The sequence below is a fragment of the Aptenodytes patagonicus genome, chromosome 6 (genome assembly GCF_965638725.1).
Source record: "Aptenodytes patagonicus chromosome 6, bAptPat1.pri.cur, whole genome shotgun sequence".
Lineage (NCBI taxonomy): Eukaryota > Metazoa > Chordata > Aves > Sphenisciformes > Spheniscidae > Aptenodytes > Aptenodytes patagonicus.
Genome location: NC_134954.1, coordinates 54706465 through 54734110, shown reverse-complemented (window position 1 = coordinate 54734110; position 27646 = coordinate 54706465). Strand labels below are relative to the sequence as shown.

At 36.5% G+C, this 27646-nt stretch overlaps 1 protein-coding gene and 1 long non-coding RNA gene across 10 annotated transcripts in view; one reads left to right on the top strand and one right to left on the bottom strand.

Moving 5' to 3' along the window:
- Nucleotides 1-7053, bottom strand: part of LOC143162392 (sodium channel protein type 1 subunit alpha) — a 105198-nt gene extending 98145 nt beyond the window's left edge. For all 8 annotated transcript variants that reach the window (XM_076342696.1, XM_076342694.1, XM_076342698.1 and 5 more), the window contains exon 1: nucleotides 6776-7053. The gene's annotated coding sequence lies outside the window, so the exon portion shown is untranslated. The remainder of the gene's footprint in view (nucleotides 1-6775) is intronic.
- An 11-nt stretch (nucleotides 7054-7064) lies between these two features.
- Nucleotides 7065-27646, top strand: part of LOC143162395 (uncharacterized) — a 67528-nt gene continuing 46946 nt past the window's right edge. For both annotated transcript variants that reach the window (XR_012995695.1, XR_012995694.1), the window contains exon 1: nucleotides 7065-7306. This is a non-coding gene — a long non-coding RNA (uncharacterized LOC143162395). The remainder of the gene's footprint in view (nucleotides 7307-27646) is intronic.

The window sequence follows — 27646 nt, the reverse complement described above, 5'->3', positions numbered from 1 at the left end:
CTCCCCACGGAGTAGTGGTGGTAGATTCAACATCTCCAGTCATGGGTTCAATAAAGGGGGGAGGGGAAAAAAAAAAAAAAGGTTCGTGTGCCAGAGTCATATGTCGTGTCCATCTATTACAGGCTGCATTGCCAATCACACAGACTGGTACACGACTGCCATGTCAGATCTATACCTTCCCGTGTATTCAGATGACAGCTGTGCAGCCAAATCTGGAACCTAGACAAAAAATGCTCCTTTTTAAAATTCAGACTGCTAAGTAACAGCAACTGCTAATACAACAAACTCCAGCTGCATTGGATCAGCCTCAGTTTGAGTTAAATCAGACAGCATTATATAGTTCTCATTTTGCTTTCTTGACAAAAAAAAAGAAAAAGAAAGTAGAACTGGGATGGCCATCAGCAAACACTTTTGAGAACCCTAGTTTCAGCCATGCTGGAGGGGGTGGGTGCAGTATGGTAGCAAAAGAAGGGGGCAGTGACTAGGAAGGTGAGAGGTGCACAGAAGGGCCAAAAATAATACTGCATTTCTTTGATTGTGTAATACAATTTTGGCATGTAAAGACAGAAGAAAATAAACCTAATTAATACCTGTATGCAATAAGGCTGTCATCTATGATATAACAGATACTTAACACATTAACTTGTGATTCAGTGACCCCAGGCAGCTATAATGAATTTGATCCCCTAGAGTAAATTCCAGTATTGTTCTGATATGTTCTTTTTCAATATTTTTACATCATAAGGTCCTGACTGCTTAAATTTTGCTTGAATCCAAGCTATGTGAGGCTGAATTTCTTCACCTCCCAGTGGTAGCCTGACGTGCTTGGCCCTTCACAACAAGCACTTGGAATCTCTCAGTACAATACCTAATTTTCAAGCATTTATCAATACAGAACGTTATGAACAATTGTTCTAACAATGAAATCTAATGTCATAAGTTTTTAAATATTTTCTCTGCAAATATTACAGTAATTAAAAGAACACAGCAATCAACCTTATGACACTAAATATTTAGTTAAAACACACCATAATATATCCAAATACTAATACTCAAATGCTGACATACAAAGGGCAAGACCAGGCTGGATACAACCATGCAACTGTCTCCTTTGAATGTGCCTGAGCACTGGTTTAGAAAGACTTACATGCTTTCATGTTTCACTGCCGCCATGATCACCAGTTTTGAATTTAGCTTTTCTGCTGGCGCTACTGGTAGGCTGCTAAATAGCTCAGGTAGGTCCCCACTACTCAAATGCAGTTCAATTCTATGACCTTGAGGTAGAAAGATCTATAAACCTGGTAATGTGCTCTTCAACTGTTTGATTCTTATTTAAGTATAATTGTAAAAGCTGAGTTATCTTTTTTTCACACAATTGCAAAGTTCTTCGAGGTCATGAAGAGCATTTGCAGGTGACAAATTACTTTGTAGTGCTAGTAGCACCCCTGACTCAGAATCATCCTTAAAATTTTAAATACTAAACAAATGTTCAGATACTACTGCTGATAGTATCTGAATGTAGTATGATACAACTGATCATTCCCAGAAATCTTCCTGTTCATGGAGGATGTTTCTGGAAATGATGAATTGTCTGGTGTTTAAAAATACAGATTTATCACTAGGTTAAAAGGCAGAATACTTACTCCTCAGCTTGAAGTTTTAATATGAGTTCCTCCAGTCTTTGCTACAGTCTGGGCATGTTTGACATTTTACAGGCATAGCTCCTTTAAAATGTTGAATTTTGAAATGAATAAACACCACAAAAGAAAACAATAAACTAGGAATCTGGATAGCTTAAACAATAAACACCGGGTAGTAAAAATCTTTGAGATACCTCAGGTGCCTGCAGTTTTAGTTCTGAACATAACACTGAACACATGAAATTTCCCCCCAGCTTAAAATACATAATTTTAATGTATTATGAAAGCATACAGTTTTCAATAGTCCTAAAACGTCCTTCTTTAAGCATCAGTAGAGGTTCAGCATAGGATGCTTAATAGGACCACTGACTTTAAGAAATCTCCAAGTATCATTAACAGAATACTGAAAGCTTTTTTTTAAGCAGCGTTTCTCATGGCTCAGATTTCACTGGTCACACTGGTATAACCAGGTGCTCAAGTTCAGCTCCACCAGCTTACAGCGTCAGGAAAATTGATAGGGTTTGTGGTTATCTTAACAAGCTCCTTTGGTGGCTCCTTGAACCAGACTGTCATCTGACAAGGGATTTGAGAGAGAAGACTTTATCAACACAATAGCAACTTCCTTCCAACCGCTAAAGAGCTAAATCCCTTGAATTCTTGTATTTTTAATGTTTTAAACTTATACATTGCACCACAATTGCAGAAAACAAAAAAAGGTATAGATTTCTCAACCACAGCTGCTCCAACTCTAAGATAAATGGAAAGTTAGTAAATAAAACACGGTCTTCCTTCCCTCTCCCCCCAAAAATCCAACTTGCCTTTTTACTGTCTCTAAACAAATAGGACACTGCTAATAGCTAGTAAAATAATTTTCAAAAACAAGCAAGTCTAGGATACTCATTGCATTTACTCTGGAAATTTTTGACCACTTCTTTCTGCAGGTATGGTGACAACTTCTCCCATCCTGAGTGCCCGAGGAGCAATCATCTTAATGGGCATTGGCTGAAGCATCCATCCAACAGGTCCAAAGGAGAGCACCTCCATGCCCTGCACAGCAGGCGAACTTCCATTGAAGCCTTGGGCTTGCAATCTTGCAGATTTCAGATTCTGCAAACCTGGCAACTCTGCATTAATGGAGATTTGTGGTTCACTTGCCCTCATACAAATTTTCACCAGTCCTACTCTTGACTCTGCCTCAGGAATACTGTGCAAATGTTTAAGACACTGGTGAAGAACAGCCCAGTAAGTTTTTGGCTCAAGTGCCACAAACTGCCCACCCTTAGTGATCACCAGGCACTGGGAGATTCTAGTTTTCTTCAGCACATGAAAGGATTCATCTGGAAGTCCTTCTCTGGCGATCCTCTGCAGCACAGCTCCCTTTCTGAAAGGGACCTATAATGAACTCCAGCTGAAGAAAAAGAGAACGTAGTTCTTTTTGTCACTATCCTGTTTCAGCATTTGTGCTGCAAACATTATAGTTCTGTACAACCTAGAGAAACCTTTAAAATTAACCTTAGAAGCTTAGATGTTCAGCCATGGCAGTAAAGCATGCAAGCAACAATGCAGAAGAGTGTGTTCTACATACACAATGAATAGAGTGTTAAGAGCAATATATATGTATATATTTTTTAATGACAGTGTGTGAGGTACATTTTGTTTATCAAAACATTAAGAAATCTCCCTTGATTCCTTACAGTATCTCTTTCTAGTGTTCTAGGAATGAATTCCGTGAATTGCAGCGGGTGCAGAAAACAGGTAATGGAATAATTCATCTAATATGTAAGGAATGAGCCATCCAAGATCCTCCATGGACAAGCAGGTGAACATGATAATCCAGGGGGCTTTTTCCTCTTTCTAAACTTGTGAACCAATTGTACTGCAGCCACAGAAAAGCTATGCAAGCAGTTAAGGATAGAAAAACATCATCATGGAGAACCAGGACCTGGAAAAATGACATGGACTGTAGCAACACAGCACAGAAGACTGCACCAGTTTCAATGAAAAATGAGGAAAACCTCTGAATAAAAAGAAGAGTAACTTTTTGCACAAGGAACAGAACACATTTGCCACCTTCTAAATGGGTATCTTCAGAATAGATATAGCCCATTTCTACAGCGATAGATTTTTGTCACATTTGGAATGTTTTTGTGTACTAGATGCAAATAATAGTTGGCAGTTCTGGACAGTGAAAGATCTGCATTTGTGAGCCCAAACTTACCTGGAAAGCTTGTGAATTATACTATTACAGTGTTACATTTAGATGTTACATGAGATAAACTAAAACACAGATGTTTGTAGTCTTTCTTTTTCAATTTAGCACTAACAGCATATGATTGTCATCACAATACATATCTCAACTACTCAATTAAAATGGGCAGATAAAATCTGAGATACAAATATCTTTATAGAAACTAATAGTCTAATGCATACTCCTATACTTTGCTTACGTTATGGATTACAAAAACTGGTCTCGCCATTGTTTATGCTAAACACGTTATTCTAAAATAATTTAATTCACACACTTTCATATTGTTTCCACGCTCCTCTGTTTTAGTGACATTTCCATGGCTATGAAGATAGCACAGAAACTTCCTTGCAGGACAGAAAACTCTAGTACTGTGAGGAAAAGTGAAGAGAAAAGTTTGTCAGAAACTCAAGCTGCATATTGTGATGTGAGGGAATATACAGAATATTGAAAGCAAGCTACTGATGTAGCCATGGATTGGACAATTCTAGTAAACCACAGGAAAATACCAGGAGGAGGCACTGACCACTAATGGTCCATATCCTGCATTGTAGTGTGTTCAAAACATACCTTACAGCTTGGATTCAATTTCTCAGACCCAAAGTGATATATCAGAATATAGGATATATAAATACACATATGAAACACCATTTTCTAACACTGTATCCTACTGAAGCACCTGCAGCTTGCTATGCTAAGAAGTACTGTGTGTGCCCTGCTATGAACCATGATGCAAAAACCAAAAAGAACACTTCCAGAAAACCACCATACATTTAAAGACAATAAGCCTTTTTTTTTTTCCTTCTAATTGAATAGATAGGTTATTAATACTCCTTAAGCCTGTATGAAAATACCTCAAGCACCCACACTTGAAATGGGACAGAACACAGTGTACTCACATATAATAGCATAACTATTTTAGAACATTTCAGGCAGCAAGAAACAAAGAATCTGAAGTACACCATTACAACAATGCGTGGTACCTAGGAGTTTTGTTCTAAGTTCCTATACTATGCTATTATTTTAAGAGTTTGTTTTCAAGACATAGTTCTCCATTTTGAAATATAAAAAGGTATCTATAAAATATTATACAATGTAATATACTGCATTGCAACAGAGGTGTTTTCAAGATACTAAAAATGAGTTACATGTTCTTGAACCTAATTTCTTTCACAATGTAATTAATGAAGGCACCAGCCTGGTATTTCTACTAAATCTCAGCATAGATCTACATGACTGTCATAAAAAAAAAAAGAAAAAAAAAGTAATTTAGTAACTGGTAAGGTAAGACCATGATGAAGAGACCACTAACTGCCTGGCAGTTCTTTTCCAGAGAAAGAGAGCTTCTAAAGATTATAAGAAAATGATAAAACAATTCACCTCACTTACAAACAAGTGTTGAAATTAAATTCTATCAGTTATTTCTAGAACAGTGTGAAGAACCACTAGTTTCCAGTGGGGGGGAAAAATACATCTGAAGGACTTCCACTCTTCCCATCAGAATTAGTTTTAATCTGATATTAATACATAATCTTATATTAACATTCAATCTTATTTTGATTTAAGAAAGGGACCTTGGTATTTATTCTTAGAGTGAGCAGTTACCTATTAGACATGAAAATTCTGTAAGTGCCATATTGTCAATAGACAATAATTTTGCATTTTTAATTTTCTGTTTTGACACTCATTAACATAATTCAATACAAACATCACTATTTTTAAGTTAATACATTAAACTAAATCTTGGTAGTAAGCTGTTAAATATAATTCGTTGATACAATGCTGACCAAAGTTTCTCTCAGGTATTTTTACTACAAATTCCATTATATTTTGGAATTCACTAATGTATCTTAAATTTGTATTATTTAATTTTTACAAATTGCTAACTCCCATGAAGTAGCCTCTACAGTACCACGGAAGAAAAAAGTTGCTGTCCAAGGTACTGTACATAAACACGAGTTTTCTAATTAATCGTTCAAATGCATTAAAAATATTTTCAAATTTATTATATAGTAATTGTCCCTAGCAAGCAAGCTAGCCTTGTTGAAATTCCCTACATGATACTGCAGTATCGGTGTTATGCTGTTACTTTCCAGGGCCTCTTCTGCTGCATTCCAGTATAATCAGATGTTCCAGCACCTGACAATACTCAGTATGTATAATTCGTTTAAGGAGAAACCTGTTCTATGCTTTGTTACAGACTGATTTTCAGCAGGGTGTAATTACAAAAAATTTCTTTGAATTCTACATGGTGCATGAAAAAAAGCTACCCTCTAATATAAATCTAGCTAACATGTACTGTTCTGGCATTCTGCAGAGCAGTCACTAAATGTAATTTTATCTGCAGTATTCACCTCACATATTTCAGAAGCATATAGATGCAGGCATTTATGCAGTAAATAGCAAACAGCATCCTGGATTTAATTGCTACTTCAGAAAATAACCAAAGACTGCAAGAAAATTAAATACAATTTTTTTTTTCCATTTTGTTTTGTTTAATAAAAGAAGCATATTTGTAATTTGCAAGGCTAAAACAATGCAACAGCCAGGAACTGCAGTAAAACTCTCAGAGCTAATAGCTATATCCAATAATGCTTTCCCACACCACCTTCAAGCAAATGGATTTCATTCACTGCTTAATCAGTCAAATTAACAATAATCCCCGTATGGTTAGAAAAGATGTTTGTTAAACGCATCCATTTTATGATTTATTTATTTGTAAAGTGTCTTAAAGCTGAGATGCCTAGAAGAACTACTACTCTGTTAATTCAATCATGCTGACAGAGCTGGTTTCACCTAGCAAATTCTCTCTGCAATTCACAGCATGGCTGACAGCTATCTGCATAGAAAAATAGCACAGTAACCATTTAAATCATGCAAAAACATTTACCCGAGAAGATGTAGCGAAGATCAGGATCCAGCTTCCAGACCCCATGAAGCATGAAGCTGAGGGAACAATCCACTAGCTTGCTCAGGCCAGCAGTCTCTCTCCTACACTTGACCTAGACTGCCTTACATAATGAGGAATCAGTGCTGTATCCTGTGTGGAGGAGCAAGCTGAATGTCATCACTGGCAGAAGTAGGGAGAACTGGCAGCAGGCAGGCTGATAGTTAGCATGGAGATCACGAAGTCTTCTTTCCCTGAGTGTTCTGGGAGAAAACACAAGAACAGCTCAGAAATGCTGGTGTCATTCCTCCCCTGGAACGAATGACCGGAAGGAGCGAGGGTGTTACAAACGCGAGGCAGGCAGCAAGTGCTAAAGCTGCATCTGTACCTACTATCAAGGTAACAGAGTTCCTGTCACACTGTGTCTAGAGGACTGCATAGCCACAGCTAATAGGAGAGCAACAGCAAGGCAAAGTAAGGAAGGAGAGACACAGACTGCTGCTGCATACATTTGTCTATACATTACTCATTGTGGTGAGTAGAAAAGCAATGGTATAAGATGAAATACTGGGATTAATTTCCAAAGCGAAGTGCTATTCCCTTAAATCTTACTGCATGCAAGTTAGTTTCTGGAAAAATAACCATTTGTTACCTGTTTTACCCGGTGTTACAGCGGTTAAAGTGCTTGAATTACAGAGATTTTGATATTTTCAAGAAAATTATGGGTAAGATACATTCCTGCTTGTGAAGATGTTTACAGTCATTTCTGGTATTTCTTTGCTATTTTTTGGAGAGAAGCTTTGCGATATTTCTTAGTCAGTTACTGTTTGGGTCATATCAGCTCTTCCTCTGTGGAGAGCACAAGAGGAGAAACAAGTATCCAGGCTTAGCCAGCAGTTAGAAACCTACACAACCTTGTTGTTTACAAAAAGCAGCTTTATATTAATTAAAATCACTGCATATAACTTGTATTCCATACTTTATTTCATTTGAATACTTGAAGAGTAAGCAAAGAGCCATAATACTGATAATGCATATACAAATTATTCTTGAGTGAATATTTTGAGTGATACAGTTTCTCCTTACAAAAGAAGGCAAAGGTTTCATGAAGATGGGGCATCTGAAGTTTTCTAGTTATATTTGAGACAGCTTGATTAGGCACAATCAAGCATAATTGCAACTGGACACAAATCCCTAATGTCACAGATCAATATCACTTGATAATGAATATAGTAACTGAGAGATAAAGAAAGTATCATTTAATAGTATTTAATGATCCATTTTATGAAAGTACTGCTATATTTGATGGTCCTTCTTGTTTAAATTAAATGGGTTTGGGTGAGTGAGTGAAATAATGGACATAATTTTCAATACAGCTCTGAAACTCGCCAAGTTAAAATCCTGGGCTGCATTAAACACAAGAGGAAAGAGGAACTCAGCAACAACATTGTGGCAACATCAAAAGACAGGTCACTAAACTCACTGAAAGTTTTAGTATCACTGTGGAACATTGGCTGGGTTTTACAGAAATCAGCTTAGGTACAGGGACTGTTATACTTAGTTAAGCCCTTAGCAGAGTAAACATGATTTGAGCTCTGATCTCAAATAGGAAAATCAAGGTGAAAGTGAAAGGGATTAAAAAAAATCCAACTTTTCTTTACAAAATCTATTTAAATTATTATTTCTATTTTATAAATAAGCTTACATTGACTTTTCTAACAAATTTGATCAGGTTAAAAAAATATGCTTGAGTGTCACTGATTTTTGAAATATATGTTTTCCTAGTCCCCTGTTGAATGATTTCCTTTTGCTTTCTTGAGAATGAAAAAAAAAAAAAAGGAAAAAGAAAAGATCAGAAGCATTTGGTAAAAAAGGTAGATCACTAATAACTCAGGATATACTAGCTGTAGGTCTAAACTATAATGTGGAAACAAAAAAAAAAAGCAAGGGAAATATAATTTCAGAATGATTTTTTTAAACAATTATTGTTGTATTTGAAATCAGTAACTTTTTATCCAATCAGCGCAATTTATTTATAGCACATCAGCAAATAATATTAAAAATATCTTGGTGCATTCATTCTTTCACATATTGGTGTTGACTGTTAATGAGGAGTTCCTATTAAAACTTTGTATAATTTGTATGTACCAACCTCTACTTTTGGTGTTTTGAGTGTTAAATAAGAGTACTTGCTTACAAGAAAACTATTTACATACTGGACCCTGGTTAATCAAGAGTTGAAAATATCATGACCTCTATTAGGCTATGAGAGCATACAACGATAATTTAATTAAGGTGCAAGACGTTGGTGATTCTGTTGATCATGCCACTCAAAAGAGCAAAGCAACCAAACTACTCATCTAAAGCCAGCTCAGATGCCTCCACAGCCATGGCACAGTTAATACATCACCAGGATAATCTCCCTACAGATAACCAAAAGTTGACTGCATCAGGTAGAAAAATAAATAAAGTTTATAGGTAAATTGCAGGTAAACCAACCCAATACACAGACACTGAGTAGAAAATGCTACCTAAATGAACAAAATAGCAAACTTGACTGTCAGCATTGCAAAGGCAATATGCAGTTTGCTTGATGTTACAGTTCAGACAAACTTGTCTAAGTTTGATACAGCTGATTCCATCTTTGGGCAAAATGATGAACTAGATATCCCTTTGAAGATTTTCCATCCTTCTTTTCTATTATATTGCCTATAAACTGTATGTCCAATTGCAGAACAATGACTGTCTCATTATACTCTTTTGTCATGAGGATAAGTAAATACAAAGTAATCGTGTAAACATTAAGTTATTGTCATTCAGAATATGCCTGCAAAACATAGTTTTTGTGTGGAGTGTAAAAACTGTTTACTTCTCTCAGGAATTAGCCAGCTTGTTCTTCCATTGAGCCACAAAACTTTTTGGTTTACAACAGTTCTTATAAGCATTTTTGCTCTAGATGAACTTGGTCTGATCTGCTGGCAATTCAAGACTTTCTAAACACAAATTGATACAGAAACTGCTGACATGTAGGACTCTCAGTGAAAGACTGTTTCTGAGCCAGCTGCACTGATAATGTGAGTAGTAGAGTCTAACGCTTGACAGTGGTAAGAAAATAAGTCCAGTTTATATCACTCTCGACTACTAGACTAATTATTCTGATGCCCCAGCAGTTAGAAAGATTTATGTCAAAGTAAATAAAGTAAATGCAGTTTTAAAAAGATTCTTTTAAAAATTGTATTCTTTTGCAAATGACTGTAGAACAAAGCTGCTGATTGGAAAAGAATGGGCTAAACTACCCCTCACATAAGGACAGAGATGAAAATATGAATGTTTGAGAGTTTAATGTGAGGAGTACAAAACAAGCTAGACTCTTTTGCTATACCTGTCTTATGAAGATAATGCTAGTGATGTTTTACAGAAGACTGTAAGCCTATGAAAGAAGTTCTGGAATTTTTCTTTTATGGAAAATTTGGCAGTAGAAGTTAACAATGCTTATCACTAAATTATCCTTACTGGCTAAGTTTATGTCGACAAGGTTCTTTTTATTCCATGCTGAAATGAAGGAAGCAGTATCTCATAGACATTATTCCTGCCAACAACCTTGAGTAAACAGGGCGATTTTTTTTAGACACCTTGCTCTTAAGATGTCTTGCCCATAAATAAATCATGACTTGAGGTTTGCTCATACTAAGATAGATTCCATTTGGGATCCGATGAAACATTAAAATGCTCCAGTATCACTGACTGGAGAGACGTCTACAATATCTTGACGTTTTTTTCCGTCCTTCTCTGACCTTGCTTTTTTTTCTCAAAATAATTTCTCCCTTGTGTTCCTGAACAACTTTCACAAGTGATTCATGCTCAAAGTCTTCAAAAAATAAAACCCAATACCAAATGGAACCCTGTATTAATGGCCTCAAGTTGCGGCAGGGGAGGTTTAGATTGGATGTAAGGAAAAATTTCTTTACTGAAAGAGTGGTGAAACATTGGAACAGGCTGCCCAGGGAAGTGGTGGAGTCCCCATCCCTGGAGGTATTTAAAAGACGAGTAGATGAGGCACTTAGGGACATGGTTTAGTGGACATGGTGGTGTTGGGTTGACGGTTGGACTCGATGATCTTAGAGGTCTTTTCCAACCTCAATGATTCTATGATTCTATGATTCTATGATTTAGACCTGATATCACATACTCTTATAAAGGGGGGGGGGGGGGGGGAGGTTCCCCACACGAGTCCTTGACCCAAGTCTCTCTGAAGACTTTGGCCATTTCTTTGTATGTGCTACTTCTGTTAGCAAAAACAATAAAGGCATACCTCATATCTCCTTTTTGAAACAGGTAGCAAAAGCTTTTGATTTGTTTCTTTAACAAATCATTATTTAACAGTATTATTTAACAGCTCAAGAACTAAATTTACTCTACATGTATTTTTTATTATTTGACCCAGTCATATCACAATGAAGATCACTGGAAGACTAGTCAAAGAGGAAGATTTTTCTCCTTTAGTTGACTAGACTTCCTGGAGTGTCTGACTGATGCCAATATTCAAATACGCAGACGTACAACTCTAAATATACTTTTATTCTTAGACGATACCTTACCAATCTTGCAACTGCATTAAAGAGCATTTTAAAAAGTAGTAATATTTCCAAACATCTTAAATTGTATATTTTAGATGTAAGATGTGTCAATGTTTTCAAGTCTGCTTTCCTTAGTATTCTACGATATTTAGTATTCTACATATTTACAAGAAGGTCCCTGATTTTCCTCCAAATGATCAAGTATTCCAGCAATGATAGGTGAACACTGAATTCTCAAACTCAGTGCAAACTCCTCAGATAGGTATCACTAATTTTGTAATTTTGAACACACATGCAGTTTCTGATATTTAACATTATACATTATCCTAGAAAATAACTGAAAAATTATAACCCAAATAAGGGTAAAAACTTTCTACAATTAAACTGTGAACACTGAGTAGGTCAAGGTCACAGTAATCTTAATATTCATGGACTGTTCTTTGACTTCTCTTTGACATCTTTTCCTCTTCAATAAAACTAGCTACGATAGCCCTTTTAATTCCTTTCCCAGATTTTTTGTAAGATTTTTAGGGCTGCCTATTATACCTCTGAGAGTGCCTATAAACTGATTTCCCAAGCCACTATTTTTGTACTTATCTCATTAAAAAAAACATCTGCTGTTTTGCATATTAATGCTAAAAAAGAATGGCAAAAATAGGAGGAAAGAAAGAAGTTAAAATTAAAAAGCAGTTAATGAAGCATTTGATAAATATGCCTATTTATTTCGAGTAAATGAATGATCTTTATCAACTGAAAATAATCAGTCCCGGCAGGCTTTTTTGTTGAATTTTCTTCTGTCCATTATTCCAGGATGTTGAATTTAGATTTTAATTTTTTTTAGTATCTCCCTAAACTAGTTCTTACGAGCTGAAAGGCAAAAAACAATACACAGTTTTGGAGACTAAGTTGTTTAAGTTGCAAGTCATCCAAATGTTTCTAGAAATTGTAGTAGTATACCTTGAACTCCAAGCCATGAGTTATTGATGCCTAAGAACAATGTCAGGCAAAACAGGTTTATGGTTCAGCATAATAAATGTACCATTAGCACTAAAAGCAATAAGGCACCTTTTTTTTTTTCTTTTTTTTTTCTTTTTTCCCCAAAACCCTTCTAAATAGCCCACAGAATGCATCATTTGTGATATTGATTCAACACAGACACAGAACTGCCTAACACAAAATCTTGAAAGACCTATTGCAATGAACAACTTCACAAGACTGGTCATCCCCTCTAGCAACACATGAAGATACAATCAGTACTGACTTTTACCTAAAAGGCATAAATTCATCACTTCAATTTCATTCTGAATCCAAGTAGCTTATTTTTGCCTTTCTTCAGTTGACATGGGACCTGGACCTGTCAAACAAACTATATTTAGCCTTCATTAGGTTTTAATCTCTTTTCAAGTCTTTGAAAATGTCTATACTTCTAGAAAAAAAAAAAGTCAGATTTGGTTCTTTATAGAAAAGTGATATTTCTTGTATTTTGTTTTGCCAGAAATTTTAGAAATATGCTTAATAACTGTAGGGTACCGACGGTGTGGGTGACCTGTTAAATGCTTTCAAAAGATCTAATTGGTTCCCACCAAAGAAAACGTTCCAGCTCCTGGATTCTGTTCCTATTATTTCCATTGTCTGGATGCTTCCAGGAAATAACACAGATTCTCTTTGGTCTCTTGCTTTTCTTCCCAAGAGGTTCCTAGTCACTTGGGCATAGCTTACAATATAAGAGCTCACAATTGCCTAAAAAAGAAGCCTGTGTCTCTGGCAACTTTTCACGTCTCTAGCATCTGTAGCTGTTTTCCATAGAGGACTTACTGAGCAGTAATCAAAGCTTTTCAGGCTATGTATTCCACATCCAAACTTTGGACTTGCACACTACAAGCACTCAAAGGCAAAAGACTGTACAGCCTTCACACTACCCAGAGAGTTAAATGCAGATGATGCACAGGTGTGTAGGTCAGAGCATGCTTCTGTCTTCAGTTCTCCTCCACCAACTCAAAGGTAAAGACTAGTAAGAATGAGACAAGTCTTTCAGGTCAATACCTTTGACCTAAACATGGAACCTGCATTCAGTGCTGAGGGACCCAGTGGTCCAACATGCCAGATCTTCCAAATCTTCTTTGTAAGTTGAGGGTAGTCCCTTGCAGAGCAGGAGTATTCAGGGTGCTGTCAGTTATATTCTGCAGCTCCCAGGTTCTGAGGTTCTCCAGTTCAGTCCTTGGCTGATTGATGTGCAGTGTATTGTTTATTTATATAGCAAGATACATCCTTGCCAACATTCTTTATATACTTAGCTTTGCATACACATTTCACTTACAGTTTAAGTGCTCCCATGTCTAATGTTGAGCTTAGAAGCACTACATATAAGCCGTATAAAAAGATGTGAACACTACCTCATCCAATGAAAATTAACTCCTAGAATGCCTTTTTTTTTAAACATTTGTTTTACCTGTTAGAATAACTATTTATTTGGCCACTATTAATTGATCTTTCATTTAAGTAAACTCTCAACTAAAAACAATTAACAGAATAATTGTATAATCAGCAATAGTATTTTGAAGCTTACAGAACAAAGAGATATAAAACTGCATGTTATTTTTTAAAAGATACATTTTTTTGCTTATCTTGTTCATCTTTTTGACACAGCTGTCTCTTTTTCATTCCCGTATGTGAGAAAATAAACTGAACCTCCTTGTAAGCCACTGTGGCTTGCTGTCAGGCAGAGTAAGAAAAATAACCATAAACTGACCAAAGCAGTGCATAAAATGCCTTGTCTTTTAAAGATATTAGCTCTTTATGTTAATCTCTTTTGGACTGATTCCACAGTGTAAAACAATGAGATCTCACAAAAATCTATTGCAGAAGTTCCCCTTTCCTCAATCACTCCTAGTGAGTCATTCTTCAATATTCAGCTATAGCTATACTCAAATCACTAAGGTTTTAGAGGTCAATGAGGGAAAATACTTTCCTCATCCTATTTTTTCCAGGTCATCTCAGATGAATTCAGCAAATTCTATTCTTTATGGCACTTTAATGAAGCAAAATTGTTTACTTCAGCATATTTACTTCTTCAACAGTGTTTCATTTTTATTGGAAGCTGTGGCAATGTGACCTTGAGAAAGACATGTCTCTACTCCTCATTCTTCAATCACTTACAGTGCAGTATTGGGATGCCTATCACTGTCCTGTCAGAGACCATGTTCCTCCCAGAACCAGCATCTCCATTTATGTCAACTGTGAATCATTGCCCTGCAAAATGCAGATTTTGGTCTCCTTGTGTCTAAAGGTGGACTTGCAAAGGAAATCAAGCAATGCAAATCTATCTGTTCTCTTGCCTAAGAGCAACTGGCTGAAGCCACCAGGTCTAAATAGAGTCATTTAGGAAAGAGATTGAGCTCTTTCTCACAAGACGTGAGGATTCCTGTGGTACTCGAATAGAAACATTACTAGGACTTTCTGCCTATAACCACAGCTCTGCAGTCTCGAACCTTCCTCCAGGATTTCTATTTCGATTCACCGGCCTCCTGGAAACAGTGGGTTTTCCACTGAACTTTCCATACCCCCTCCTTCAAGACTAAGACAGCAGGATCAAATAATTTTTTATTTTTCCCTTTTTAACATAGGATTTCTGTGAGGACACTAATTATATAATTGCTGCTCCCCTAACCTTAAGCCTAACAGTGTTACTCTGATACTGGTTGTAGGGCTATATTGATACTTTCCTTTTACACCCTCTGCCCCACTTTTTGTTACTCTGAGTCTGCTAGAGTAGTCATGTCAGTTTAGAATCGGAACTATGTTACAATCTGCCATTGCTGAGAGCTAATCTTAAGCATTTTCAATAGTAATATAGAAATGAATGCTAATCCCTGATGACTTTACTCAGTTGCAGCCACTTTCAGATAGGGAAGTTATTTTAAGCAAAAAAAGTTGGAAAATATAAGCAACATTGCCTCATAGAACTTCGGGCCTCACAGGCTAAAATGCTTAGTCTGAGCTTCATTCCACTAGATTTAGCTCAGTTACTTCTCTAATGAAACCACGATTTATTTATTTTGACTGAAGTCAGGAGGAGATTAAATAATTGGGTGACAAAGGGCACAGAATGAAGAGAAAGAAATGCTGCAAATGCCTCTACGGGCAAGTGATTGCTAGGTGAAATGTATTGAGATGTCCTGCACTGTGGAAGAGAGGAAGGGAAAAGCCCTTGAAAAGCTTTCTCTGCTGATCTGAACTGTAGCCCCAAGCTTGACAGCCACTTTTAAGCTGAGTTCATGAGGAAGATACAGCTGGCTCATTCCCACTAGTCCTTCAGACTACAGGTATATTCCAAAAACTATCTAATCCCCAGTGGCTAATTTATACTGCCTCAAAGCAATTCAGAGAAAAAAGAATAAACAGAATACAGCTGACTAATTTACGCATCAGGGAGAAGTTGTTTCATGACCTCTAAGGGACATAATTTGATTACAATAATCTTAAAGCAGAACTGTTCCTATTAGTCATAGAAAAATACTCTTTTAAGATGAAGGGAAAAGAGGAATTGCTAAGTTAACAAATTCCAAGATGGAAGTGAACAGTTTAAATTTTATTTGCTCTGAATCTGAATTAAAGGCCCAGACCAGTTCTATGTCCACTGCCTTTGTATAAGCTGTTCCAACACTTATTTACAATAAACTGCATTTTACAAGGTGAATTCATCTACTATCAACTGCTGGTTGTTAGGTAATACTATTCCATTGTCAGGCATGCTGGGAAGTCCCAGTATATTATCTTCTCCAGCAGTCATGTGTGCTTCTTAATTTTCTCTTCAGCAAGTTCGTAAGCTAAGTTCTTTAAGTCTGGTTTAAATCTCATTGGCAGCCCCTCAAAACACTTCTGTGGCTCTCCCACAATCTGCTAGTTGACCTTCAAAATCTTTCTTGAACAAAAGGCAGAATATCCTAAAGAAACCTCATCAGTGCAACATGTCCCAACTCATACCATGCTCATGTCCCTGCTTCTACTCGCTGCTGTCCATTCCAATCACAGGATCACATCGGCCTTCTTTCCCAGACCACTCACTTTGAGGTGGTTTTGGCTTTTGAATCTTTCATTCTTGTTTCATTTGAAAATGAACTTTCTTATCCTATACTCTGAAGTCCCAATTGTTGTACCTTGTATTTGACTATATTCAAATATAGTGTTTTCAACTGAAATTTTTAAACTAGACTGCCCAGTTTGCCCTGAAATAGCAACCTTGTTAACCTTGTTCTTTTTTCATGTCATCTGCAAATTTTACTACCAAAAACCTTACAGTATTGTTTGCGTAACTGACAAAAATACTAATTACACCAAATAAAGAACTTATTCATAGAGGGTCCTTCCTAGAAATAATACCACTCAGTTACATCTCCCCATTAGTAATATTTTAAAATCTATCAGGCCAGGTTGTAGCCCACCTAATATATTCTCTATTACTTCCAAATAAAGTAAATGTTTAATGAATGCATGATATTTAGTGCCTTAAAAAACCCCTCAACTATGCTTCTACATTTGCCTTTTTAAATAGATCTATGATCTTGTCAAAAAAAGGAATAATTTGACGAGATTTATCTTTATGCTGATTACCGTAACTACCACTTTAACCTCTAACTTTTTTGTTGCTCAAGTCTAAAAATCTTCACTATTTCACTTGGAATTGACATGCATGTAACTAATCAATAGTTCTTCAAAATGTCATTTCTAGTGTTTATAAATTTGGAGTAAGATTGGCAGTCCTCCAGTGTTCTGAATGTCACATTTTCTGAGGCTTGCTGTTATTTGTGCTAACAATAAGGAATATTACTATTGTTCATCAAGCCTTCATTGATTAATGTAATTTATTTCAACTTTTGATATACAGTAATAAAATGGAGTCCATGCCTGATATGTCAACAGACAGCATTCAGAATACCAAAGATAAAATTTTGTATTGTTTCTCTCCTTTTCTTCTCATTCGTGCTAACGATGTGTTGCTTATCTTTCTTTCTCCTGCTATTCCAGTAAAATGCAATCTACCCTTAACAGTCACAAGGACTACTCTTATTGCTGTGAATACTGAGTGTGTATTCACATGTGTACCTTTGGACCATACTGAAAATTCTCACAAAATACTTTGAGGATCTCAAAGCTTTTTTTAGTATAATTTGAGCACATATCTTTTTAGAGACAAACTTTTGGGGGTCACATCACTGCCTGTGCTCACTGCATGCCACCCCATTAGGAATGGTATAACTGCCTTAAGTGAAATGTGGTAGTTTCTTAAGATGACAATAGTAGGAAAGTATTTTCTGTACTTTTAGCAATCTTTTAATTGAGATTTGAAACAGGAAATAAGGAGCAGCAGCAGGCCTGTGCAAGTCAAAACGTGGCTTGATAACTTGAAGTTAAATGATTCTCTAGTCTCCCAGTTGTATTTGTGTTGCTATTTTGTTAATGTTTCAAATTTTTAAAATTTCCATTACGAATAATTTTTGAACAGAAGAGTCCTTTTCCATAAGCAGTAGATGGTGAAGTCTGTCAATGCAATTGAATTATAATTGAAGCATTTTTTGGTGCATCCCAGGAGTTGCAGAAGAGCAGCAAGTTTGTTTTTTTTTTAACTTCCTCAAGTCCAACACACAACCAGGGGATGCCACAAAAATGCCTCAAAACACATTGTAAAACTACTCAGAGCAATATAAAAGGTGGTCTTTCCTAGATGGCATCACACTACAAAGCACAATTCCTCTAATGATTTAGAATGCATCAGTAATGTTTACCTTGATTCAAATGCCTATCATCTGCCTTGCTTTGCATACTTCTTATTCAACAGGAGCTTGAAGTCTTAGAATCACCAGTTTCTTTGGCTAGGAATAGCCACTAGGATACATTAACCTTATGGAACATTTCCAAGATTCCTTCAGCATGCTCCCGGGAATATCTTTGCAGTCTATCTGCTATAAATATATAACTATTAGAGAAAGAGGATTCACACAATCTCTGGATGAATGGTGAATAATAGTCAACTTAATGCAGGTTCTTGTGGCGCTGAGAATTCATCGTTTATATAGGTTGGGATTTCTTGCCTGCAGAGACAAGGAGCTCTGCATAGCTATTGTGTGCCAAGAGCTATTGATCTTAATTTTTTATTGAACAGAAACAGGAGGGAGTTGAAATAATTATAGACATATAATGTGGCAATCTCCCAAAGGATTATAAGCTTGTAATAATAACTAGAAAAATAATTACCAAAGATGGTTTAGATAATTTTCAACCAAAATTCTGCAAGCAAAGTGCAGAACAAATGGTTAAATTTGTGAAAGAAAACAAAATAATGATCTTTAGAAAGCTATAAAACCTTTAGTCTAAAACATTATCAGGCCTATTGAAACACTTACCAGTGGGGAAAAATTATATTCCCCAAATAAATCAGTATTTTTGAAAAACAGAATGAAGAGCTGAATAAAATGCAATATACAATAGAGTAGAAAATTTTAACATTTAAACCTTAGAGTTGTTTTGGTAAATTAAAATTCCTGAGTTTATTATTAAAAAATACCATTGCATACAACTATGTATGAATTTTCTGTATGGGTGTGGCTCAGTTTTCATCTGTGTTTTGAAGGTTTTGCTGTTGAAGTGTTAACTTCTTCTTGAGGTATTCCTAGTGTGTACCTGTGTGAAGCTGCCTACTGTTACTGCTGCATTTAGCTTTCTGGATTGCATTTGCAGGCTGAAGTCTGAAGCCATTACAAGCATGATTTTTATATTATTATTTTTTTCTACAATTTGGCAGCAAAGAGCACAATGATTTTCAGTAATGAAAGTGAAGGAAATATGCTTACTTGCTTACATTAACAATTCTTTTAACCAGTACAGCTGGGCACCTACTATGTTTGGGAACAGACATTCCAAATTGAGCAAATTATTCCTTTTTTTACAAGGCATTATCAAATAATAAGCTTTTGCAAAACCTTTTTTTTTTCTTCTCATGTGACAGGTACTCATATCTAGATAGATATTTCTCTGTCACTCTATGCTTACATGTTACAGTTCAGGATTACAAAGCCTAATTTCCCTGCAGAAGCCGTAGTACAGGAACACAAGAACTGAGGAAGCATTTCTACGACCTTACCTCTACCCAAATGTTTTGGAGATAAAACCTGTCTAAGCCATATCCAGATAACACAGCATAGGAGATACGCTGGAAATGGGAACTCTTTTGATCATGAGACATAAGAACTGATCAGAAACACAGAAATTTTGTGCAGCTGCAATAAAGGCATACATGTGTGTGCTTCTGTATAAGAGAGTCTCTAGAGGAAAGCATATATGCATGCTGTGTTATTTACCATAACCACTTCTTCATTGTTCAAATGTACCTGGTATCTATATTTCTATTTTCAAGAAGATTGAAGCCTTGTCTATTCCAGTAATTTGAAAATCAAAGCAAAGGAAGTTTCAGAAGATCTTAGCCTATTGTTATTCAAAATCTCAGTCAGCAAATACAAAGTAACTGGGTTGATGGACGATCATGCCCAAAGTTGTTTTCTCTAACCATTTTGACGTATAAATATCAGTGGAATTTAAAAAACATATTTGTGTGTTGGAATGAAGCCTAGACCTAATTTTACAAATTGCCACCTTTTAAAGAATTAAAAACACTTTTTTTCCAGCACTCTGTAGATGTTGATTGCCTTTCAGAGCTCTGTCTAAATGGTTACAACTAAAGTAAGATCCATTCCCCTCACTTTCCATTTATGGTGCTCAGATGGTATCCAGAATGCTTAATTTTAAAACTGAGTACACAGTCAAGAGCTTCAAACATGGAGAATACTTCCAATTATCTATGTTTCTGTCATTACATTGAAGTTGTCTTTAGTATTCAGTATCTAAGCTAGTTTTGCTTAAATTTGCTGGTAAGTGTCTGAAATATCGATCCTAGACCTCTTATTTGCTTCTGTGGCCTATTCTAATGCACTTTCAGAGTTCAATTGTTTTTTCTCCAGCTGATCACCTCCTATTAGCCACATTTTGAAAGAAGCTATACTTGGAGCAGTTTGGTATTCCTCCTGGCCTATTCCTTAAAACAAATATGAATTTGCCAAGATCCCTTTGGACCACACTTATTGCAAAGTATATGTTGATATTTGTGATGCTTTTAGATTATCTAGAATAGATTATTGATACATAGACTCAAATACCTCTCTGTAAAATGATCTGAATGTTACATAAAGGGTTGTAATGTCAATGAGGAGTATCTGGTATCCTGAACTGAAAAGTGAAATCATAGTGAGCTGAGTGGCTGTGTCTTAATTTTTCTGAATTATGCTTACCCAATTCCAGCTGAGGCTGGCATCTGTAGGTCTTCCATTTGGGAATTTGATGAGTGGATGGTGACTAGGCAGCTCTGATTTAACAGAAGGAATAAGGTACCAACAGGGAAAAGATTTAGAACAGTATACATGGAGTATTTGTTTGGCTAAAACTTATTATCTCAAGATGTTCTAAGTTCCTATACACTGAACAGGAGGAGGTTGAGCAGCTCCACCTACCACTCCAAACACCTACCACCCCTCTTAGAAGGCAGTCCCCCTTTTTTGCAGCCAGCGCTCCCATACTCCTGACAAGCTCCCGGCACTGGCTCACTGGGTTAACTTTGGTGGGATCTGTAGGCAGCCAAGCCAGCAGTCTTCCAACTCATTTGTTCTGACCTGATACCTCAACTGCCCTCCAGTTATGAGCCCCCAGACTGGCCACTTCCAATCCCCCCCCCCTTTTTTTTTTCTCATTATAATCCACTGTCCAATTAAAACAACTGACTCAGTTAAAGACCAGCCTACTACAAGGAAAACATACAGTATTCAGAAACTATTGCAGAGATGCTTTGTGTTTGTCATGATTGGATCACATTTTTTCTTCTATCTCTACTTTTTTCGGAATATTTTTATTTCTCTCTTTCTCTGCATGTTTCAGGTCACCCACTTCCCCTCGCCTGTTTTTTCCTTCCATTTTATCCTTTCTTTTTAGTTACAAAATTCCCCCCCCCAATCCACCCACATCTTAATATTTAGCACTTTGTTACTAGTTATGAAGCCTTCCAAAAACTGGTGACTATGCTTGGGATTCTAGAATGAATGGGATGGAACAAGTATTACTGTGGACATAAAAACCCAAATGTGTCATGTACTAATTCTTACCCGAGAGGAAAACACATACAAATAAGATCATACGCATTCTATTTATAATATGCAGGGTAGTGTATATATTTTCTTTCTTCAAGAGAATGCCACCTTTGCTTAACCTATTAATTCCCCTTTCCCTCCACCCCAGCAAAATCATAAAACTTTCTGCCTTATGGAGAAGGGAACACAGACCAGTCAGAGGCCTTTCCAAGTAGTATTATGCCTCTCATGCTATTCAGGATGCATCAGCTCTGGCTTGTCTTCCCATCCAGAGATTCGTTCTTTCTCCTCCCGAGGAGATGAACATGAAATTTGATAGCTTTAAAAAATGGTTTGAAACCTCAAATAAGAAATAAGAGCAGTTGCGACCAATTGTTCAGAACAATGAAATCTGTCACACTGCATATAGCCAAGTATGCTCTAACAGTTTTTTCACTCTGAACTGGGTAACGTGAAAGGCAGTAAAGAAATGTTAGGTAACCTGCCTTGAAGCCCATATTATCTGAGTTTTAGAGAATTTGAACAAAACATGAAGAAAACTGTATTTGCTGTATAGGAAAAGAATGAGTTGGTTCTGCTTATCTTCTGAAGTAAGCTCCTCCAGGCAGGGACTGTATCTTTGTACTTTTTACAATATCAAGTGTGCTGCAAGCACTTAACAATTAATAATGAATAGTAAGTAAATGCAAAGCTTGTGAGAGGTGCCAGACCGACATCTCTGGAGAATTCTCTTGTCTATTTTTATAGAGAACAGGCAGAGCAGCAATGCAGGTTTGTTTACACTGCCCCGCAAATCACTAATGCATTTCACATAGGCTGCTGAATGACCGTCAAATGGTAACTGCTCACAATCACTAAAATCCTAGAGAGATTTAGACTGCTGGCTTCATATTCTAAAGCTAGAAGTGGGGGTTGTATCTCATTATCAATCACCAGAATGAAGTAGCATCATTATTGGAATAACATTACCCCAGTAAATAAGTTTTGTTAGGTACACCAAAAAATATTGCAAGTAGGATTAGAGGAACCACTATTTGCTAGACGTCTGCTTATGTGCCATAATAAGTGAGTTAAAATTAACTTATCTGCATTTTAGCCCTATAATTTTTATTTTATTTAGCATGTCTTGTCATTTTCTGAAATGCTGAGGAACATAGGCATAGTATAACTGGCAGTAGATAAAATTCTTAGGTAATATCTAATCATCCTCTTTGAATTTCCCTTTTAAAATACCGGTATGAAAAGCTTTTTAAAGAAAACCTGAACAAAGTAGAAGAATACTTCATTCAGTGTTATACTTACCAGTAATTCTTTGGATAGCAGAATCAGGAGACAGGAAGAACTTCTTCATGCTGTGGAGAATTAAAAAAAAAAAAAAAAGAAAAAAAGATTTCATCTGAAATTATTTCCCCGTGTCCACATCATTCCACAGAACAACAGGTTCACCTTCGCATCAGTTGCTTTGAAATTAGTAAAGCAGCACCAAATCAGGCTTATCTCTATTACAGCCACCAAAATCAAAACACTGTCTTTCTCATTAACCAAATAATGGAAAAAATGGGAGTAGTAGGGTAGCATTCTGTAAAGGTACCCATCTGGTTTTGCGTTGAGCCCAGGACAGGGCTGGAGTCGAGGCAGAGTAAATATCTGACTGAAATGAACTCCTGCAGACCTACTCCCACGTGTCTGTGTACTCTGAGTGTAAGGGGTTCAGGCACAGAATGGCACAAATGCATTTAGGTCTAACTATGTCACCAAATGTTGAAGGTACTTGGCTTGTCTAGACACTGGCTTCTAGGAAAAGATGTTGCACTGCTTACTACCCCCCACCCACCCCATAGCTGTCACTTCTAGAGAACAAGCCTTTTTTTATAACACAGAAGTCTCTGACTCAGGCTCTCTGAACCCTGCATGCCTCCCTCCCCATATGGCAGGTAGAAATTAACTCCCCTACAGTTTATTTGCTATGTTGTTTTTTAATTATCAATAAAATAAGGCTCAAAGTAATGTCTGTCTGCTTTGTTTACAGGCTAATAACTTCACACTGCTCAATAATCATGTAGCAACCACAGTAGTGAATGACTTCACCCTCTGCACCAGCCATCAGCCTGCAGTTTTTTTGCTACCATTCTTGGCTATTCCTCAAGTTACCATGCACTAGCATTTCATTTGATGGTACACGTAATCAGTCCTCTAATTTTGCCCTGAAAAAAATCATCAAAATGCAATAGGCACATGTCTATCATTCACCTTGAAATAATAAATTCATGGGCACTATTCTGTTTTTGTTGTGCTCCCCTTTACTCCCAAAAATGTGACAGTGCATATTAGCATCTTTTTTTTTTTTTTAATATTGAAGTTCATTATTCTGTCAATTTACATTCCGCACTTGGAACAAAAGCTAAAGAGTCACTACAAATCTTTGTTGCTACAAATGTAGTCAATAACACTAGCAAGTTTTTTATTATTTGTTACAATAACATAGTCACTTCCCTGAATCTGTATAGTGAAGAAGACATTGTTTTAGCCAGTTCATACCTCTGGACTTCATAGTGTTAATTTATGCTTATAAGCCTCTAAGGAACCAGGAGTTTATTGAATTTCTCAATATTCTCTTAAAAGGTATCAGCAAAATCACTGGATTTCTGAGAGCACAAACTGCAAAAGGCTGCTGTCCTAACACCACCTGCAAACTGCTGCAGAGCATGCTGGCTGCCTGCTACGGAAATTTACCCCCCTGCTCAGCAAGCATGCTGCAGAATTAATCCAGTCTCTCTCCATTTTAGCTCCCAAAATCTTGGTACATTTACTGAGCCTGGCATCCAAGAGAGGTTTTTTTTTTCCATTTTATTAGCATTTGTGGAGAGACAGGTGAGATCTAATTTTAACGCCTTCAGTCTAATTTTTTTGCCATACTTGGGAATCTTGGCAGGGAGCCCAAAGATTCTATTCATTCGTAGGGGAGTACTGCTTTGATTAAATCCTTTAAAGCTAAGAAAATATATTTTTATTCTCTTATTAATTTAAAAGGCATATGTAATTACTAGATATATGTATGAATTACGTTAATCAATCATTTTCAGATGCATGGCTTAGATAGTCATATCGGAAACTGGTTATTCAAAGAAGTGAATTTATGCATGTTCTTTATAAAAAGGTTTATTGCTGCTAAAAGCTGAATTTCTTAAATTTAATGATTGATTAGGATTTTGAGGGAGGCAGAATTTCTCACAGTTGCCTAAAAATGTGAGATAACTCTATCAGGTTGACTTAAAAAAATCACCATCTGGGAATCCTTGCATTCAGCTTAGGTACAATCTGCTTCCTGATGGCATGACTCGGGTTGGTAGGTTGAGGCGGCCAAAAGTGATAAAAAGCCATTAGAGGTGGGATGGCAAGATGCTAAAAAGAAAAACACCTCATGGGACATTACGTCTTAATATTATTATCTGTCCTCTCAGACATCAAGAAATGATTAAAAAAATACAAATCCCTAATTTTGACTCTAAATACCTTAAGAACAATTAGTGTAGAAATTAAAAAAAAAAAAAAAAATCAACTGCATGGTAGTAAATGTGTACACAGCCTATTTTATAAAAAAGTCACGGAGACATTTTCCTTCATAAAAAGATCTCTGGAATTCAAAGACTTATCTTTAATTGAATAAAAACTCCTTAAAAAAATCTCTTCTGATCCCCGAAAAACATGGCTATGGCAAAGATAGTTATGCGTGACGCACTTCCAAGTTATGCAAATCCTGAAGAGGAAATTATATTAATCCCCAGATTCTACGCATTCTTCACTAATCATTTCTTATGTACACTCAAAAACCAGAAAGAAACCAAATGTAACACTTTTTTTTTTTTTAAATGAGTCTAAAAATTCACAGATCTTCATGGAATAAATAATACAGGGAGATGCAACCAAAAGATGAAAGCCAATTTTAAAGTGAAAGTAAATTCACTGAATGGATGACATCATACCCCTGACCCTGGATTTTATACAACTACCACACACCAAAGTTATCACATCTGTTGTCTATGGTAGTTGCTCCCAGACATTTTCTAGCTGAGCCGCAATGACGGGTTCTCCTCCTACCTCAGTAGGTCACTGCCTCTGCCTTAACCCACCCACCCTGCTGCCATCTCACTGTCCCCCTGCCAAGGTACCTTTTCATGTTAGACAAAAATAGAGTTGTATATACTGCAACTGAGTAATAGATTAAATTCCTCTGCTTGGAACTGGAGCAAAGTCATCTTCTAAAACGGAAGTAGCCTGTGTTGGCTTTCTCTACCTCTGTGCCCCTCTAAACATTCATTGTCAAAGAACAGTGGTTTTGGAAACTGGAATAACCAGAATGAGCACATCTTAAAAGGTGGCACTATATATTATTTATGGACTGCACTGTAGTCATACTTGTGTCTAATTATTTGTGGCAAGATTGGGTAAGGAGATGTAACTCCCAAGAAGGGCTATAAAGGATCCAGGTTTAAAAATCATCACTCAGAAGTAAGTGAAGTTGATCGGCTACACATCTTTTATTTGTCTTAGGGGTAGACAAAATGACTGGCTGGTAAATCAGAAGCTACACATGCAGTAGTCTATTTCGGAGGTGACAAATATAGGGATTACTGTGACTAAGATGCTGAAAGAACAAGAAAGTAGTTTTCTGGCTAGACAAAACTTTGAAGAAAATAATTACTGTACTGAAAGTAAAATGATTGAAAGACACAATTAAATTTTGCATCACACATTTGAGGCTATAAAACTAGCTGCAGCAGCAGGCATGGAACATAAAGCTATGTAAGCAAAACCTACTCCTGAGTACGTTTTAATTATTGTGATTAAACTTAAAGAACATAAAAGGTACTATGAGGGGACGTATCTATACTGCTGACATAGCTTATAGCAATACAGTACCAGACAACGGTGCTTTTCAAAGAATCTTCTTAACGGGAACAGAAAGTTAAATAACTAACTGAAACTTGAATTATTAGGTGTCCACAGACAAGTTGTTCATTAGTCTTAAAGCATGGCAGTTCTAATACAATGGTGTTGAGTTTCTGAGTTTCCGTAAATTTCTTCTTGGTTTTTTGTTTGTTTGTTTTCTGTGGTTTGGTTTTGGGTTTGGGTTTGGTTTTTTTCATTCTTTTTTTTAACGAGCATCAGTTTATAACTTAGAAATTAGGGTAGAGAGAAATAATTCAGAAAAATATAACAAGACACCATATTAGTTGATATTTAATCTAGAAGTCAGCAGGCATTTGCATAGAGGCAAAGATAGCATGTGGCTGGATTTTGAGTAGTATGCAGCAGTCGTGCTCCTGGGAATCACAGGATCATCAGAAGGTGGTGAGGCAGGTTAACTAGTGATACCTAACTTCTGGCCTCTGCTGAGCTGTGGACTCAGTGGGAGCTGCTGCTTCACATCTTGGCAAAATCCTGCTGATGAGTAGCCCCTCACTGCTTTAAGAGGCAGCACCTTCTGGAGCCCATTGAGTTTCTCCTAGTGGATTTAACTGGCAGTTGGGTACCATTTTAAATACAAGAGCTCAAAATAAATTAATCACGTACCAATTTCAAGCCAAATAGCATTTCGAGAATTTTGATGAATATTATCTTTGTTGATATGAAAAATTTCTATTTTGGCAAAATGAGTTTAATACACAAAGTGAAGTTCAATGGAGATAAAAATGGAATTTTCATCTGTATTACAAAAGTGAAAAGCTACCAATTTTGGTTAACAAATTCCTTGTTTTTAAGAACAGACTGTATCAAGGGTATACAGTATTGTAAACGGAACATACACAGGTTTGAGTTTGACCTACATTGCTGTTTTGACATAGGATACCATGGGGTCTCAATCCTGATTTTTAGTTCTCATAATATAGATGCTTTCTTGTTTACTTTGTAATTTTATTTCTCGTCTAGGAGGAAAGGAAAACATCAAGGCTTTAGCTTGAGGGACCACCAAGAGATATCCAAAGCCATAGTTTCACAAATACCAAATTAGTACAAAAGGGCATTGCTTGCTCCTGTCTACCTCCCTTCTGTCTACCATAAGCATTTGAACAGCCATATAGTGAATTGAATAGGAAAATTATCTAGGT